Source organism: Macaca thibetana, chromosome 4, assembly GCF_024542745.1.
Source record: "Macaca thibetana thibetana isolate TM-01 chromosome 4, ASM2454274v1, whole genome shotgun sequence".
Classification (NCBI taxonomy): domain Eukaryota; kingdom Metazoa; phylum Chordata; class Mammalia; order Primates; family Cercopithecidae; genus Macaca; species Macaca thibetana.
In genome coordinates this window covers 51,668,337-51,677,080 of record NC_065581.1, presented here as the reverse complement: position 1 = coordinate 51,677,080, position 8,744 = coordinate 51,668,337, and the positions used below count along the sequence as shown (strand labels likewise).

The 8,744-nt window shown below is 34.9% G+C and overlaps 1 pseudogene; it reads left to right on the top strand.

Moving 5' to 3' along the window:
- Window positions 1-1,581: 1,581 nt before the first annotated feature.
- On the top strand, window positions 1,582-2,263 carry LOC126953382 (transportin-3-like; annotated as a pseudogene).
- The last annotated feature ends 6,481 nt before the right edge of the window (window positions 2,264-8,744 follow it).

Sequence of the window (8,744 nt, the reverse complement as noted above, 5' to 3'; positions counted from 1 at the left end):
ACATAAAGAAACACAAAAGGATTAAGGCACTGCCATACTGTGGTGGTAAAGGTGGGTCACAGATATGCAATAGGAATACCCAAACCAGGATCAGATCACAAATCAATACCAGAAAAGCAGTGGAAAAAGTCAGATTCTGGCCTGTAAGAAAGAGAAAAGAAGCAAAGTGAAGGTCTAGAATTAAGGTCAGGATTAAAAAAAAAAAAAGAACTGAGTGAAAAGGATTTCAGAATTCAAAATCAAGAAAATGGAGTAATAGGAACCAAATTTAGACAATTCCAAAGGTGAACAAGTTAGCGAAAAATGACATGAGGAGGAAATAGCTATTCTACAACAGCACCAAACCAAATCTTACTCTATTGGGGACATTATGAAAGAGACATTATACACCTTCTTGAAGGAATTGTGGAACATTTAAAGGTGTAGTCGCGGCATCTGACATCAATAATTTTAGATTTTTAATTTATGGTAGTAGGAAAATTCATGACTTAATTCATGGCTCACAAAATGAGCTAAAATTAGTAATCATGAAAATTGATTGATTTTCAATTTTCAATTAAATGAGGATAACCTACCTCATTTAATGGTTGAGTTAGATATGGTATGTATATATTGGCACTCAGCACTTTTTCCCACCTTCTTCTATGGTTTCTCATTTTATTACAGACACTGGAAAGTTTAAAAGTATATTCCCAGAATTTCTTTGCAACTAACAAAACACATTAGGTTTACAAAGTAGATTTCACCAATTAAAAGCACTCCCCTGAAATCTGGAAAGCAGAAGTAAATGGAGATCACATACCTGTGGCTTTCAGCATATTTTCTGATGACAAGCAAGGCTATGAAAAAGTCAATGCCCACAGCTTTATAGACATTGATAAGGAATTGGAGAAATAGCACCTGGGCTCAGTTTCCCAATCCTCAGGCAGTTACAGATGTAGCAGTGGGAGTGGTGGTAACAGAGGTTATGACAAGCTCCCAAATCCTAAATTTTAGTGAGCTATTAACACATGGTTCCAGTGGCAGCCTTTTGACTCCCACATTCTCATATGTGGCAGAGGCAGTAACTCTCTTGGGAAGCCAATTGAATAGTTTTGTTTTCAGAGGATAGCCTCGCGGTCCAGCCTGGTGCTTGCTTTTTAGCTCTTCCAACAATTTAATGAGCACATAATTAACCTGTATTAAATATCTTACTGTTTAAAATACCTGAAGTGGTTTTAAAGAATTGAATGTTAATTGACATAAACTTCAATATAATCCTGTGGATTATATTATTATACCTTTTTTTTTCCCAACGAGAAAACTAAGGCCCTGAAAAGTTAAGTAAAAAGTAAATGGAAACAGAGGCTACAGACTGAGAGGACCTATATGCAAAACATGTATCTGATAAAAGAGTTGTATCTAAAACATATTTTTTAAAAAATTTAAATCCCAATATGGAAACAAGCCAATTTTAAAATGGGCAAATTTCTGAAGCGGACAACTTATGAAAGATATACACGTGGTAGATGAACCCATAAAAAGATGTTCGACATCATGTGTTACCTTTTTCATCAATTGACAGTCTAATCATAAAATTCATGTGGAAATGTAGGGGTCCAAAGTAGCCAAAACACAGGGACTACTAGACATGTCCAGGCAATATGCATCCCCTCCTTTCAGCTCCTAGAACAGCAGAATGGTCTCCAGAATCACCCTGACACTGTAGATGACATGTTTAGCCTGGATAGCCACCAGGTTTATTTAGTATAGCCCTGTTACCTTGCTGAAGAGCCAAGTAATCACCCTTATCTCACAGTGGGCCATTGCTTCTACTACCCTGGACCACTGAGATGTCAACTGTAGTGTCATGAGTTTCCCACCATCCATACAGGGGTAACCAATGATCATGGCGAAGACTTTGATTTACACAAAGATCTGATTGGGCAGGTGATGAACCAGCTTAGACAGTAACTTGTCAGCCAGTTGCTCCACACATGCTGCTTTTGTCTCCTCCCCAACGTACCCTACCAGATGTGGCCAAAGTGCTCTAGGAGGTCATGCAGGTTGAAAGTCCAATATTTTTGTCAATGGTTAGATAATTCCTTGAAAGGATTGCCAAAGGAGACAACCGTGGGAGCCCAGCACCATGACACACAAACAACTTACAGACTTCCATGAGCAAGTCACTAGTGCAAAGGAATGTAAGCAATTTGCTGGACCTTGCAAGACTTCACCAGGTTGTTTCAACAGCTCACACTCCTGCACTCTTCCTGTCTTTTAAATTAGAAGACAGGAAGAAAACAAAAAAACAGACTGTGTCCCACAATCAGAAACCTCCAATGTGACAGAGAGGGCTTCACCACCAGCAGGATGTACGACCAGTCACAGAGAGACTCCAGCTTTCTGAGGCCATCCTGAGGAGATCCTGTTTGGGGGTGTGAGGGAAAATCAGGGCAGTTTGAAAAAAAGATGACTGCAGCCTGCCCAGTGTGGCAGGAGGGGAGCTGGTTTCCTGGTAAAGTTGTTTCTAAAAGGAAAAATAATTTTAAGAAACTTTTTTAAAAAGGGCCTGGCACAGAGGCTCATGCCTGTAATCTAAGCACTTTGGGAGGCCAAAGCAGGTGGATCACTTGAGGTCAGGAGTTCGAGACCAGCCTGGCCAACATGGTGAAACCCCATGTCTACTAAAAATACAAAAATTAGGTGGGCATGGTGTCATGCACCTGTGATCCCAGCTACTTGGGAGGCTGAGGCAGGAGAATTGCTTGATCCCAGGAGGCAAAGGTTGCAGTGAACTGAGATTACAGATTACAGCATTGCACTCCAGTCTGGGTGACAAGAACAAGACTGCGTCTAGGAAGGAAGGAAGGAAGGAAGGAAGGAAGGAAGGAAGGAAGGAAGGAAGGAAGGAAGGAAGGAAGGAAGGAAGGAAGGAAGGAAGGAAGGAAGGAAGGAAGGAAGGAAGGGAAGGAAACTTTAAAAAAAAGAAAACTGTGAAAAAAAATAGTCTTGAAAAACAAAGTTGGAAAATTCACACTTTCCAATTTCAAAATTTAGTACACTGCTACGGTAATCAAGTCAATGTAGTATTGGCCTAACAGTAACTCTATTGATCAATGTAATAGAATTGAGAGCTCAGAAACACACTCTTAACATTTATAGCTAATCAATTTTCAACAAGGTTGATTTCCCCAATTTAATGAGGAAAGAAATGTCTTCTCAGCAATTGGTACTGGAACAGTTAATATTCATGGACAAAAGATTAAAATTGTACCCATTTCATACACAATATAAAAAATGAACTCAAAACAGATGATAGGCCTAAGTATAAGAACTGTAATTATAAAATTTATATTAGTTTCCTACGACTGCTGTAACAAACTATCACAAATTGGATAGTTTATACCAACACAAATTTTTTCTCTTACAAGTCTGTAGGCCAGAAGCCCAAATCTGGAAATCTACAGAGGTCTATTCCAGTCTTTGGCTGTGTACCAATCTATGCATGTATGAGAAACCAGGAATCAAATCACTGGAAAATAGAATGCTGTGCATATTCTTGGAGCCAATGTAGGACTGAAAAATGTTGATTTTCCACCAGATAAAATTTCCTAAATCATGCATCATTGATTAGAATCCTCAGAGCGGTATCATCTTAGTAGTAGAACTATATTAACCTTATAGTAAAAGCTCTTCTAGACTCACCTTAATAAAATGTGAAAGCCGGCTGGGCATGGTGGCTCAATGCCTGTAATTCCAACACTTTGGGAGGCCGAGGCAGGTGGCTCACCTGAGGTCAGGCATTTTAGACCACCTGGGTCAACATGGCGAAACCCTGTCTCTACTAAAAATGCAAAAATTAGCCAGGTGTGGTGGCACGCACCTGTAATCCAAGCTACTCAGGAGGCTGAGGCAGGAGAATAGCTTGAACCCAGAAAGCAAAGGTTGCAGTGAGCTGAGCTGGCACCACTGCACTCCAGCCTAGGCAACAAGAGTGAAACTCTGTCTCAAAAAAATAAAAAATAAAAATAAAATGTAAAAGCCAACATCAAACAGAATGAACTATTTCCAAGTAATATAGCCATATGCCAGAAAAAAAGTCCAACTTTATTTAAAGGAATACAAAAAATTACAGTACACCAAAATATGAAATGCACAATACACAATATCCAATGAAAAGTTACCAAAGGAACAGGAAAAGATGAAACATAAATTAGAGAATAATCAATTAAGAGAAATAGACTTAGAGATTATAGAGATAGTAGAATTATCAGGAAAAGATGTTACAGCGAATATATATATATATAAAATATATAATTAAGTTATACGTGTATACATATATTCTAAAATATATGTTTTAAAAATATGTATGTTCTAAAAAGTATTAAGTATTAAGTATAAAGAGTAATGCAAAATATTTTTTAAAAACCCAATGGCACTTACAGAACTGAAAAATATAATCTCTGAAGGGAAAAATACACTGGAAGAAATCATCAGCTGATTAAACACTGCAGAAGTATAAATCAATGAACTTGAAAATATGGAACTAGAAATTTCAAAGACAAAAAATAAAGAGTAAAAAACAATAAATGAAACACTGGAAGAATTGGACAACCTTAACAGAGTATGAGTGACCTATCGCATGACAACAAGTTTTCTAACATACAAGTAATTAGGGTTCCAAAAAAGAAGACAGAGAAGAGACAAAAATATATATAATTTTCCAAATTTTCCAAATCTATAAACCTATAAATCTAAGAATTTCAACAAACCCCAAGTAGAATAAACAAAAAGGAAACCACACCAAGACTTTTGTGTTCAATTTGCTGAACATCAGTGACAAATAGAAAACTTAAGAGCAATCAGAGAAAAAAAAACACATTATTTCCAAGAAGAAATTATATCAAAGAAGAAAACACAATAAGAACTAGAAAATGTTTTAAAGACAAGGAAAATAAAAACATCATTTAAAATTTTGTTATATGCAGCCAAAGAAGAGCTTAGAGAGAAATTGAGAGCTTTAAAATGATTATATTAGAAAAAGGGGTTCTCAAGTTAATATCTAAATTCATTATCAAAAGCAATCTTTAGAAATTTTTTAAAAAGAGAAAATTTAATCTAAAATAATTGAAAAAAGAAAATGATAAAAATAAGAGTAGAAAACAAAAAAAGAAAAGATAATAATAGGAAAAAATTTGATATATCAAAAATCAGTTTCTTCAAAAAAATAAATAAATTTTATAAAACTTTAGCCAGATTCATAATATTTCTAGAAGAAAAATTAATTATCAATATCAAAAATAAAATACCACTAAATGTTCTATAGACATTAAAATAACAATAAATGATCACTATGAATAATTTTAGGCCAAACAATGAACAATTCAGATTAAATGAAAAATACAAAGTATCAAAATGTACTCAAGAAGAAATCGGTAATGGGAATAGCCCTATTTTTGAGAAAGAGTAAAAGATTGTATATAGTAAATAGAACCTCTTAATCTGATCTCATGTATTTTAATTTTAGGCCCCAAATCAAGAAACTAGCACTAATTCTGAATATTGACAACAAGGGTTTATGTGAATTGAAAAGGAAGCAATCATGGACATTTAGATTCAGGCTAATATAACCACATCTATGTAAACATAGACCTGTAAATCCACAAATAGCAAACCATTCAACCTTTTTCCAGGATTCCCAAATTCTCTCCAACCTTCCTATTCCCTACGCTCTCAAGCAAAGTTCAGACCAGGCTGTAAACCAAAGCCAATCCTGGCAGTACCTGTTAATATAATTTCAAGAAATCTGCCTATGTATCTGAGTCCTTTACTATGGAGTCTAAGAGAACTTCTAGAGAAGAGATTTAAAATGCAAATAGACCTAGTGGTAGTATATACATTAATAAAGTTTCGATAAGATTTAAATGACGAATTTGAAGTATCATTTTTCAAACAAACTTTTGGGAAGGGTGAGATATAAATGTCTGAAGAAGCAAAAGGACAGCAAATAAAGGAGAATCCAGTATATACATGGGAAGTTGATGCCGAAACAAATTTCATTTACTTCAGTTTGACAAAGGTTAGTGTTACCATTGTGTAGGTGTCCGGCAAACTACTCTAACACCATGACCTTCCCTAGGGCCCAGGAATTAAGGGACTATTAGGTAACTCTTTAGGATAACACTTCACACACACCTACTCCTCTTTTACAATTCAATAATGCAGAATCCCAATACCAATGCTGGCCATGTTATTTACTTAAATGAAGTCATTTCATTCTTATGTCAAAATCTAGGTTTTTAAAAATTCTTTTTTAATTTTAATGAAAATTGATACACCCAATCCACAATAACTTTGTTGGTATATTACTATCTGTACCCCTATCATGTAGGTGAAATAATTACTCTATGATTTTCCCCACCCCAGCCCCTCATTCACATTAATAAATGTGTATCTCACTTATCTTTAAAAATGAAATAAAATAACCCTTTTTCTTCTTTTTTCAAAATTAGGCACATGATAATGTTTTGAAACAAAATATTAATTAAATTAAATTTAAAAGGTTTTATGTGTTCTTTTTCTTAGAAACAACAAGACATATATTTTCCCTACCAAATGTGTTTGCCTCTGAAAACACAAGTATTTAATTAATAATACTAGTCCTCTGGATTAATTTTGACAGTTTATGCAGAGTCGAAGACATATCTGACATTTTTAAAATTTACAACGATGTACACAGAATGCTAACAAAATAGTTTAAACTACTTAATTACAGGTGCTGTAAATCTCCCTTAAGTAATTCACTACCTGTATCACTTATAAAGACAGAGTTTGCTTATTCTCCTTTTATGGGAGACTAATAGAAGGCCATTATCCTTTTGGAGTGAAGAGATTTACGGATGTATCTTCTATTAGCATTAATAAGGGTCCATGTAAATCACTAGGCACCAATAGAGGAAGAGAACTCCTCCATCTATTGGGTAATTGGCTATTTTAGTTAAAAGATAATTTTGGGACAAGGGGAAAAAGTAACATTATTAATATAATTGTCTGAGGTTAAGACTACATTAAAACAACGTGGTAAGAAAAAATGGGTGACCTGACACTTTATTTGGCTTTTATTTTCCCTACTTCCTAAGTTAATCATAAGCATAACAATAACAAACATAAAGGTGAATAAGAGTGACTGCTTTTGAAAAGACAGAAGAGTGCATTACATGATATCTAAGCACATTGACATAGATCATTAAATTAACAGAATTGAGTCACAATAAAAGCATGTTGTTTCCTTTATGACAAATGTTTGCTACACTTGTACCTTAGACTAACATAGGATTTGCTTAACATTTTAATTGCATTATTTCAAGTAGCACAATGTCTTCCAAATGTTCTATTAATCTGCATATTTTTTTAATTCTATATTGCTGTTCATGCATATGGGCTTCTCAGAGTCCCTGGCACAATTTTATGTACCTCTAAATATCATGTGCAGATGCTTACATTTTAGTTTTTCATTCTGCACATAGAAGAACTTTCATGTGCTTAATGTAAAGCCAGGCCTAGCATGTCAGGTTGTCTTGTGTGACAAATAGTTCCATATAAATAAATTCACTGGATACACTTTAAAACAAAACAGAACTGTTTAACTTCTCCGAAACAGGGTAACAGAAATCCAGGAGTCTTTCTATATTTGGCAGATGATTTTGTAAGACTCGGGTTCACTACTGGCAAAGTAAGTTATATCTTCATGGTTTCGACAGACAAATACCACATAATCTCTGCTCAAATTTAAAATGCATGCCTGTGTAATATACATTTGCAAATCTGTCCTAGAAATGTTCTGCCACAGATCAGATGCCTTGTTATTGAGAAATCAAACAGTTCTTTAAATAGAGGTTGAAAATGCGGCAAAAGCTAATTTTTGCAGTACAAAACTAATTGTGTGTTTTATTTTCATTTAACAGATTAAATATAGTCCTACCCTTTGCTTTGATTCCTCTTCTGTTTCTTACAAATGTGACAGTGTCAGAGTATACGCAGGGATTCCACTTAATTAAAAAAAGCACAGTCATGAAGAAAAAAAGGAACAACAATAAAAACAAAACAATTTATAGGGTTCTAGTTACTAGCATTTAACAAAAGGCATTTGAGGGAATTTTAGGGAGCTCTTTTATGGTTCTCACAGTGGATGTTACATATTTATTTATTTTTATCCTGTATTAATTATAAAATCAAACATATAGAAGGGAACCTATAAAGAAAGAAATCAGAAAAGAAGAGAAATGGATGACTGCCTCTTTGTGACATATTTTCTCCCTCAGCCTTGCATATTTGCATTAAAGTGATTGTGAATAATGTACATTTGACCAGTGCTGTCTGCAGAACTAATGCCTATAAAAGGGATGGGAAGTAGCATATGTTGTGCCTAGGGCAGAGAAAGTCCAATCACCCCCACTGTGAGAGTCTCCAACTAAAACGCAGGACAGCCTGGGATTCAGCCTAAATGAACCCAGCAGGGAGAAACAGGACACAGTCCCTCGGTCCACATTTAAGCTTCTGAACTAAGATTTTTAGAGTTTGCTTCGAAAAGAACCCATAATCTCTATCATGTCTTTTGCACAAAGCGTTGAAATTTTTTTCTTCTTTGTCTTACCTACCTATTCACAAATTTTCAAGGAAAACCATTACGGCAAGAAATTAAACACGAGAAATCAGTTGTTTCAGAATCAAGATGTACACTCTTTATTGCCATTTTAGCAACT